We start from the raw sequence: 11,644 nt of genomic DNA on the forward strand, positions 1-11,644 counted from the left end.
CCTGTTTCTGTGTTATATGTAATTCTGTGTAATCTCTGCACTCCCCCACACAGTGGCTAGCACTGCTGCCTCACAGCACCAGGGACCCAGGTTCAATCCCAGCCACTTGAGCATCTCCTCCTTGAATCACCCCAACATTGCCGACTGTGTCAATACCCTAAGTTCTGGGATTTGCTCCCTACATCTCTCTGTCTCTCTCCTTGACACCCCCTAAAAAACCTACTGCTTTGGTTTCTGTCACTATTCTTAAAACTCCTTATGTGACTCAGAGGCAAGTTTTGTTTCATAATGTCCCGTGAAGCAGCTTAGTGTATTTTACCATGTCAAATACACTATGTCAAACGAAAGGCGAATCAACCTACTGATCCCATGAACTGTCCATATTATACTTTATCCCAACCTTTTTTGTTCCTGCAGGATAGGTTTGTGAGTGGTTCCTTGTCCCAAAAGGCAATTCAGGTGAAACCCTAGAATATAATTATCTAATCTACATCCTCCATTAACCATCCTTGAACAGTTGCTTTGTGTATGACACCTCCATGGATCCAGCATCATACGCACCATGGAGCACAGAAGAGGCCATTTGGCCCATTGTCATAAGAACATAAGAAATAGGAGCAGGAGTAGGCCATCTAGCCCCTCGAGCCTGCCCCGCCATTCAATAAGATCATGGCTGATCTGACGTGGATCAGTACCACTTACCCGCCTGATCCCCATAACCCTTAATTCCCTTACCAATCAGGAATCCATCCATCTGCGCTTTAAACATATTCAGCGAGGTAGCCTCCACCACCTCAGTGGGCAGAGAATTCCAGAGATTCACCACCCTCTGGGAGAAGAAGTTCCTCCTCAACTCTGTCTTAAACCGACCCCCCTTTATTTTGAGGCTGTGTCCTCTAGTTTTAACTTCCTTACTAAGTGGAAAGAATCTCTCCACCTCCACCCTATCCAGCCCCCGCATTATCTTATAAGTCTCCATAAGATCCCCCCTCATCCTTCTAAACTCCAACGAGTACAAACCCAATCTCCTCAGCCTCTCCTCATAATCCAAACCCCTCATCTCCGGTATCAACCTGGTGAACCTTCTCTGCACTCCCTCCAATGCCAATATATCCTTCCTCATATAAGGGGACCAATACTGCACACAGTATTCCAGCTGCGGCCTCACCAATGCCCTGTACAGGTGCATCAAGACATCCCTGCTTTTATATTCTATCCCCCTCGCAATATAGGCCAACATCCCATTTGCCTTCTTGATCACCTGTTGTACCTGCAGACTGGGCTTTTGGGTCTCATGCACAAGGACCCCCAGGTCCCTTTGCACGGTAGCATGTCCATGTGCCAACTCTTTGAAAGCTATCCATTAAGAATCATAGAACCCCTATAGTACAGAAGGAGGCCATTTGGCCCATCGAGCCTGTAACCACAATAATCCCACCCAGGCCCTAAACCTGTAATCCCACGTATTTACCCTGCTAATCCCCCTGACACTAAGGGGCAATTTAGCATAGCCAATCAACCTAATCTGCACACCTTTGGACTGTGGGAGGAAACCCAAGCAGACAATGTGCAGACTCCACACAGACAGTGACCCAAGGCCAGAATTGAACACAAGTCCCTGGCACTGTGAGACAGCAGTGCTAACCACTATGCTACTGTGCCGCCCTTAGTCCCACTCTTCCACCACAGCCTTACTTTTTTTAATTTGAGTATTTATGAAATTCATGTTTGAAAATGACTATTGGATCTGTTGCACCACTCACTCAGGCAATGCATTCCAGATTGCCATAACTGCATAATAGCTGTACATATTGTATATATAAATCCTCCTAATATTCTCTCAGATTCTTTTGCCAACTATCTTATTTCTCTATCCTGCCTGCCAATGGAAACAATTTCTTCATTACTTACTTTATTAAAACCCCCTTCATAATTTTGAACACCTCTGTCAAATCTCTTTCTTAATCTCTGCTCTAAGCAGAACAATCCTGGCTTCTCCAGCATCTCCATGTAAGCTAAGCTCTTCATCCCTGGTGAATGAACTGTATATATTTTGCACAGTTCAAACAGAAAAAAAACTCCAAACATCACTTGAATCATAGAAACCCTACAGTGCAGAAGGAGGCCATTTGGCCCATCAAGCCTGCACCGACAACAATCCCACCCAGGCCCTATCCCTGTAACCCCACATATTTACCCTGCTAATCCCCCTAACACTAAGGGACAATTTAGCATGGCCCATCCACCTAATCTTTGGACTGTGGGAGGAAACCGGAGCACCTGGAGGAAACCCGCGCAGACAACGTGCAAACTCCACACAGTCAGTCACCCGAGGCCAGAATTGAACCCGGGTACCTGGCGCTGTGAGGCAGCACTGCTAACCACTGTGCCACCGTGCTGCCCCTTGAATTAGGTCCCAAGGAAAAGCCTGCCAGTAATACACCGGGGTGGTATACGATCCCTGGCAGTCTAGTAATTTAGAGTCAAAAGAGAAAATGCTGGAAAGTCTCAGCAGGTCTGGCAGCATCTGTCAGGAGAGAAAAGAGCTGATGTTTCGAGTTGAGATGATCCTTTGTAATTTAGAGCCTTTGCCACTGGTTCCATGTCAGTCTATGGATTTGGCATCCAGACTCCAATAGAGGAAGAAGTTTTACATTCCCCGGCACTCCACTGGCAATGATCAGCATTGGTGCATATATCTGTTACTCTGATAGTTTAGTGCTGGTGTATATGTACATTGCTTCTTAATAGCCTTGAATCTTTATCAAGACTTGGGTTTCATAGAAGCTTCTGAACCCCCAGTGTGAATAAGCCTGAACACTGAAGTCTTGAGTAAACCGTTTTATCAAGAACCAACATCAGTGACAAGTCGAATATAACTTTCAAATCAAAACTCAAGAAAATAACCCTGGGTTAAACATTAACAGTCAGTTGTTTGAGGCAATAATCCTCAGCATGTCTGAAAAATAATTCCTCCACCTGACTTCATAAGTTAAATGAATGAAAATCATTCAAATATTGTTCAGATTGTTTGGAACTTTGAGCAGCTTCTGTTTATTTATCCTCGGTTTTGCAGACATATTTTGACCGATGAATTATTTCTGGTGTTTATTCAACACTGTATGAAGGTTGCTGTTATGTGCGATTAAATTTGCGATTTAAGTAATCACAATTCAGACTAATTTTGACCATTAGAAACGGCAGAAAACGTTTATAGCCACTACTTCCTCAAGTGCATAGATATGACAAATCAGTAGTCCTGTGATTTTCAAGTAATTTTGTTTATTTTTCCAGCAACTCCGTGCTCAGTCTGATTAACTCGGATCCACAGCTTCACCAGTTTGAGGTGAAGACTCGGGAATAATATTATGACACGATGTTGGAATTCTGAAATAATATTTTTGTGTTATTTACATCAATAAACTTCAGCAGATCAGGGATGGTTGGCACAAAAGCAGAAATGCCGTTTCTTAGAGTTGCAGGAGAACTTGGCTGTTTGGTACATGCCTGATTTATGTGTTTCATGAGGCCTAATATGCTGACCCACAAGGCTGAGGGTTTATTTAGGCAGTCCCTTGGCAAGGGGAGGTTTCCTCTCTCTTCTAATCTTTCCCTAAGGAGAGATGAATGAAGAAAGACTCTCATACTCATGTGGTGAAAAAGAAACACTCACTCCAAATGTTGGTGCAGCAGGTCAAACCAGAGGAACATCTGTGTTAAATGAAGCCCTGAGAGGAAAATAAGGCCATACTGCTATTGTAAACAGCACACTGCATAACCCGCTCTGATTTACAACACAGCAAACTGCACCAATGCCATACTGATCTGTGTAGAACAGCGCACGGTATGAATCCAATCTCAGCCACCGTAGGTACCACAGTATTGTTCACTGAATACCCTCACTGTTCCAGGAAAAGAACATGCTATAGAATGCATGATCATTTCACGCAGAATATAAATTGATTGCGACAATAGTTTACAAAATGTTCAGTGATCTGCTACAGACCAGGCTGCAAAGGCTGGCTTGGTCCACTAGAGAGCAGACTTGCCAAACTCATTGCAAGCAAGCATTATGGACAAACCATTATATATTTATAAAGATATGTACACTCCAAATTAACTTAAATAATTTAACAGGTAACTGCATATCATTTCAGAGTAAATTAAGTAGCGAACTGATTCGCAAGTTATACTGTCGCTTTTGAGTGGGCATAAAGTGGCTTTCGCCAGGTTGATTCCGAGGATGAAGGGGTTGACGTATGAGGAGGGATTGAACAGTTTGGGCTTGTACTCACTGCAGTTTAGAAGGGTGATAGGGGACCTGATCAAGATATACAAAATTTTAAAAGGGATTGAAAAAGTAAATGTGGACCAAATGTTTCCTCTTATGGGGCAATCTAGAACAAGAGGTCACAGGTATAGGTTGAGAGGCAGTAGGTTTAAAACTGAGATGAGGAGGAACTACTTCGCGCAGAGGGTGGTGAATTTGTGGAACTCGCTGCCCCATAGCGCAGTGGAGACTGAATTGTTGAATGGTTTCAAGAAGGAGATAGATAGATTTCTACTAAAAAAAGTGATAAAGGGATATGGGGAACAGGTGAGGAGGTGGATCTGAGGCCAGGCAAAGATCAGCCATGATCTGATTGAATGGCAGAGCAGTCTCGAAGGGATGAATTTGCTGACTTCTGCTCCTAATTCCAATGTTTCTATGTTCCTATGATATGTATTAAGATGAAAGTAATGGCTGGATTCAGGTTGATAATTGAACTTCTGAGTACACCAAAGTGAAAGTTGTGATACTACCTCCAGTAGGTAATCGCACACAGCTAGCTGTTGCCATTGGAAGCAGCACATTGGAAGGCTGTTGCTAAACTGAATTTATAAGATACTGAGTTAGTCCATTGAGCCTCTTGGAAACTTTACAAACTTGCCTTTACTGTTAGGTGCACATAGATGTTGCTGCCTGTGCTGTCTTAACTTTAAAACACACAGCTGCCAGAAGGATGGAGCATGATGCAGGGGTCCAAACTCAAATACCCAATTCTCCAACAACATATAGCGATGTATCCGAGAAGAATATTTTGTATCTGCCTCACTGAGCGGAACACTCGGCAAATGTTAATCTGACAACATAGGTTAGAAATGATCATTGCTCATGGAGGTGACCAAACTCAAGTGTTCAAATAACATTCCTCTCCCTGTTATTTTAACAGAAACATTAATCTATTTACAACTACCGAATTGACAACTCTCATTACAATAGTAGACTCATGGGTGCTATGCAAACATGTCAAGTATTTGTTGGTTAAAATCACTAGTAGCTGTAGCCTTATATCTGTAGCATAACTGCAGCCTACTAATGAGACAGTAAACAAAAATAACTAATAGTTAATATTAGGGAGGTTATAATTATCTATATTTTGCAACGTGCCTGTAAATGATACAGGGAATAAGACTATTAACTCATTGTCCAGAGAGTGCATGGTTTTCGCAAGATTATTCCTTTTAGCCATTCAATGGCTAATGTTGTCGAAAACAAGGTGTTCCAACTATTAGGAACACAGTTGCAAAATAATACGGAGATCTTGAATCTGATATGGTTTTCAGAAATAAGAAGCCTTGGCAACTTCTCTGAATGAATCAACACTGAACATTAGAACAAGCTGCATTCGTGTGTAAAAACAAAATAGCTCAGTATGTGCCAGATACTAATGTATCTGAGTGCTAAAGTAATAATGTTTGCAAAATGGCATCATGAGGTTGGCAAGAGGTTGGCATCATGCACAAGGAATATCTGTCTACTAACTTAGCTACAAATGCAAAGGTTGCTGTGCATTGGATCTGGTTAGTTCATTATGGGTTTGTGCAGTGTATTTTCTTATTAATCAATATGGGCTTGTGCAATATTGGCCAGAATTTTTTGATTGCTGTGTGGGCATGCGATCGACACACCTGTTCTTGAAATGGGCCGCAATGTCATGGGGAGGATATTTTGGTTGGTAGGAACGCGCATAAGACAAGCGTGCCTACCAATGGGATGATGTGAAGCTACGCGCTTTGGCAGGAAGAATAAAAGTGCTGAACATTATTGAATGGAGAAAGACTGCAGAAAGCAGCAGCACAGAGGGATTTGGGGATCCTTGTGCATAAATCACAAAATGCTAGCATGCAAGGTCAGCAGGTAATTGGGAAGGCAAATGGAATGTTGATGTTCATATCAAAGGGAATTGAGTATAGAAACAAGGAAGACTTTTTAAACTATACAAGGCACTAGTTAGACCACACCTGGAACACTGTGAACAGTTTTGGTCCCCTTTTCTAAGGAAAGATATACCGGCATTGGAGGCAGTCCAGAAAAGATTCACTAGGTTGATCCTGTGTATGGAGGAATTTTCTTATGAGGAGGGGTTCAGTAGGTTGGGCCAGTACTCATTGCAGTTTAGAAGAATGTGAGTGGCCTTTTTGATTCTCAGGGGACTTGACAGGATAGATGCTGAGAGGTTGTTTCTCCTTGTGGGAGAGTCAAGGACCAGAGGGCATAATTTCATAGTAAGGGATCACCCTTACTATGAAATTATGAGGTGAGAAGGAATGTCTTCCCTTAGAGGGTAGGAATCTGTGGAATTCTTTTACCACAGAGATCTGTAGAGGTTGGATCATTAAATATGTTCAAGGTTGAGATAGGCAGATTTTTAATCAGTAACGGAATCAAGTGTTATTCGGATAAGGTGGATAAATGGAGTTGAGGATTATATCAGATCAGTCATGATCTCATTAAATGGCAGAGCAGACGCGATGAGCCAAATGACCTAGTTCTGCTCCTACGTCTTATGGTCTATAGTAATCTCAAGAATCATTTTTTGGACTCTGATTTAAACAGCAATTTCAGACCACTGCAGTATTTAACTATTTTCAGGACGTGTTGTCCAGGAATTACAAATTTTTAGCTCACCCTACTAGGTCTGTTGACTCTGCAAACCATGGGTATTGAAGCTGGACTTCCACAGGATTCAATGGAGACTTCTGCCGCAGTGAGGAATTTAACTTCTGCCTTCAGCTTCCAAGCCTTTTTTTGGAGCCTTTCTCTGGTGATTTCCTTCTGTGCTTTTACTTCTAGAGCTTTTCTTCAGGTCAGATTGTTTCTTTGATTTGTTTCTTTAGTTTTCCAGGATTTTAATTTACTTCTGCAGTCTTTGTGAGATTTTGAGTTACTCCATTCGCTGTCACCATGTTGTATAATGCTGGGGATAAATTGGTAGGTCTTTTTCAGGTATTCATAGTCTTAGGTAGTTGAACTGTATATATTTATTAATTACCATAAACTATATACATTGGTACAGTAAAGATCTTAACTAGGAATTGTTCCATGCTTGCTTCTACACATGGCTCTGTCCAACACTACACTGACTTCTAGGTTTGGGTCTCTTACATCACTGTGCGGGCAGTACTCAGTCTTACATTAACCCCTTAAGTGTCAAACCCTTATACTACAGAACAAGCACAATTCATTGGCACAAATGGGAAAACCAGGAAGGGGCCCTATAATATTTTTAACTCCAATTACCCAGCTGTACTGATAAAGAGGTTTAAAATAAGATCTTTCATTGGTGCCGCTTGTTTGTTGAAGATGGTAAAAGCTCCTGCTAGGAAGTGGAATAAAATTGAACAGTTGGTTGTGTGGTTCCCACTTTGGGATTGTTTGGGCGGAGGACCATCTGAGCCTAGCCCCACACGAATAATCTCAAGTGCCTCTCCACAAAGAGGCAACAGCACAGAAATATTGCCAGCTGAGTTGTCCAACTCACACTATTTTCCTTTAAAATGGAAATTAACTGAAATATTAAATCAGAACAGCAAAATCAACATAATCAAATGACAATGTTACCTGATGCCCTCTGGTCCACAGAAGATGACAGCTAACCATTGGAGTTGGCTGCATAGACATCCCTTATCAAACTGACAAAGGAAATCCATTTGGAGAGACTGTTTGCCATCCATTGAAAAAACTCTGATCGATATAAAGTTATCATTATAAAGGCTAATCAAGTACTGAATGTATGTTAGGGGCACCAGACTATAAATTGGAACAGATTCATTTGACCCATTGTAGTTACATTTGGAAAAATGATTAGAATTTTGGAAACCTTATCTTTGGAAACAAATGGATACACTGGAATAGTAAAAGGGAAAAGCAATGAGGACCTTTTGCTATTTAAACTTTTCATTGGAAAATAGGCATCCAGCAGATTGCTAATGCCTTCATTATGGTAAAGTGTTGCGCTAAATTGATGCTCATAATGACTGAATTCAGCACTAGTTTATAGAAGATCTGTATTGCAGCACAAATATAGTCATCCACATCTACTAAGGCCATCCAAAAATAATTTTACATTTACTGCTTCGGCAGTTGAGATGGCAGGAGCACGATGTCCATGTACTGACTCTCCACTTTCACATTGTTAAAACTTCATTCTTATCTTGATATGAAAATTATAGACTCACAAAGATGCCTACAGTTTGAAGCAGGGAGATAGCTTTATGTGTAAATGGACACAAATGTTACTGTTCAACGATCTAAACTGAAGAAAGGCCATTTGGAGGACTCCTTTGTCACTTCCATTTTAACAGAGGGAGCTCTCATGTTGCCCCAGAAATCACTGCACATCATCAGACCAATTCACTTGCTGGAGTCAATCTGACATGCCCTGGACCAGTGGACTTCTACTAGCGCAGGGTGTAACTGAGCATGCTGCAATGGACACCTTGGTTTTCTCCCAAACTTGAAATTATGCTGCATCTCTTCAAGCGCATATGTAGGAATTCCCTTAAGAAGAAATCAGAACATTATGGACTACCAGCCTCTGTGTTCCATCTTGTTAAGGTAAGGTGGTGCTTAATATGCTTTTTTTGCTATTGAACTTGCTACATCCAGAAAACAAAGGTTTCTGTAATTACAAAGCCTGACAACAATTAAAGTTTAATTATTAGTGTCACAAGTAGGCTTACATTAACACTGCAATGAAGTTACTGTGAAAAATCCCCTAGTCGCCACACTCCGGCACCTGTTTGGGTACACTGAGGGAGAATTTAGCATGGCCAATGCACCTAACCAGCATACCTTTCGGACTGTGGGAGGAAACTGGAGCACCCGGAGGAAACCCATGCAGACACGGGGAGAATGTGCAGACTCTGCACAGACAGTGATCCAAGCCAGAAATCGAACCCGGATTCCAGGTGTTGTGAGTCAGCAGTGCTAACCACTGCGCCACCATGCCACCCACATTTGAACATAGACATTCAAACATCCTATATATTTGTTACAAAAAGTTCTTAATTCCCATTTTTTTTTCATTTTCCTGTATAATATTTGACAGAGCATTTGACAGAAAACTAAACACTCTGAATGATTCAGAAAGAATTTAGAAAATTATAAAAATTTTAAAACTCGAAATGATTCAATTTGCTTTAATTACAGTGATTGTTCCAGTGAGTTTCCAAAACTTTCCCTGTAAGTATAGTCAAATTAAAAATTTCCAGTATTTTTTTGACATGATGCTTTGATATTATTTTGATTTGTCCTTCGTGGTTTCTTCATCAAAGTGACAGGAACTCATTAAAAAGGATGAATAGCTTTCTTCTTCTGTTCGTTTTTCGCAATCACCAGTCAAGCATTTCGGAATTATGATTACAGATATATTTCAGAATGTGATTGCTCCATTTCATACTTAAAACTGGCTTTTTTTTTTTAACAAGATCTCTTTGGCTTGTTTATAAATGACTGTTTCTACTCAAACTGGAATGTCATGAGCCCAATGAGTTGAATTGGAAATTGAGATGGGCACAGTGAAGGAAATAGGCTCAGCTATATGCCAGTATGATTTTTAAAAGCCTGAACATGAAGCTTGGATATGAAGCATAGGCATGCCATCCTTAAAGTAACTAAAAAAATAGCAACAGAAAGGGATGATATCACAGCTACTCCAATCCATCTGGTTTTACTTTAAGCTCGAATATGGCTTTTGTGTTACTCAAAACTAATTCCCTATCAAATAAATCTTTTGCTTCTGATCCTCAAACTTTTCATTCCTGGGGTTCAATGTTTGTGACCGCCTTCACCATTTTTCTATTAGAATCATAGAATCCCTACGGTGCAGAAGGAGCCCCTTCAGCCCATTCGGCCCACTAATAAATAAACTTTAAACTTTACACGTGACTCCAGAGCCACAGCAATGTAGTTTGCGCACAAGTGTCCTCTGAAATGGCCCAGCAAGCCACTCAGTTTCAAGGGCGACTAGGGATGGATAATATATGCTGGCCCAGCTAGCGGCGCCCATGTCCCATGAATGAATAACAAAAAAATAAACGTTTATTGGTCATTGTTTCATTTGTGGATAGTTTATTGCACTAGTAGATAACCAGCTGATAAATCCATAGGAACCACTAGGATTTCTTTCGTAACCGCGTTCCGTTGCACAAAAGCCGGATAAGGCGGCACGGTGGCACAGTGGTTAGCACTGCTGCCTCACAGCATCAGGGACCCAGGTTCAATTCCCGGCTTGGGTCCCTGTCTGTGCAGGGTCTGCACTTTCTTCCCGTGTCTGCGTGGGTTTACTCCGGCTGCTCCGTTTTCCTCCCACAGTCCGAAACACATGCTGGTTAGGTGCATCGGCCATGCTATATTCTCCCTCAGCGTACCGAACAGGCGCAGCCGGACTGTGGCGACTAAGGGATTTTCACAATAACTTCACTGCAGTGTTAATGTAAGCCGACTTGTGACTCTGATAAATAAACTTTAAACTTTAATTTGAGCCTCTTTAGCAAGAGGTTAAAAGGGCGGCCTGTATGTTATTTTCAGTGCGGAAACTGACCAGCCCAAAGCACTGTGTTCTCCAGGTGAAGCTAAATGTTGCTCCTGCATTATTTGTCCTGTAGGTGTCGTAGATTTAACACTAGCTGGGGCTGCACCGCAATCCCAACCACCCACCACCCCTTCCACAGACACACTCGCACACCACTTCTCACAGAGAGATCCCGAGCAGACAATGGAAGTCTTATCTTCTTGAGGGGCTTCTGGTTGAGCGTAAGCAAGCACCAAGCTCCAACCTGCTACTGATTTATAATGTCATATGTACGCATGCCAAAGGGGTTTGTCAATACAAATGAAATACTTAAAACCAAGGACCATGCTCTCTGTTCGTTTTTGGAATTAAGCTTCACAGTTCCTACCGTGTTTTTTGAAAGCAGTGGTGGGGGTGAGGTGGGGGGAGGGGAAGGGGGTAGCCCGAGAAGCGAAGCCCTATCTATTCATGTTATCCTGCGGCTCCTCTGTTCCATGTCACTGTAATTCCCCAAGACGGAACACACTCTAGAAAAAAAAACGGTGCAGTAAGTCACATCTCAATGTTAAAGCAAATCATAGATAGACTGATTGAGAAAAAAATCCCACACGACTTCAATTTCTCCCGAAGCGAGTAAATCAAGATAGTAACGAAATATATGTGTTTCTATTTTTAAGTAAAGCTCGGAAACTGATTATAATGTTCAAAATATTTCACCCCACTCGCCACACATACATGATTGAGATGGATTGAAATTCCCGCATGAGATGAGGTAGGACAAATTTCGGAGGCAAAATGAGATGAAT

This window comes from Mustelus asterias, chromosome 20, assembly GCF_964213995.1.
Source record: "Mustelus asterias chromosome 20, sMusAst1.hap1.1, whole genome shotgun sequence".
NCBI classification, from domain to species: domain Eukaryota; kingdom Metazoa; phylum Chordata; class Chondrichthyes; order Carcharhiniformes; family Triakidae; genus Mustelus; species Mustelus asterias.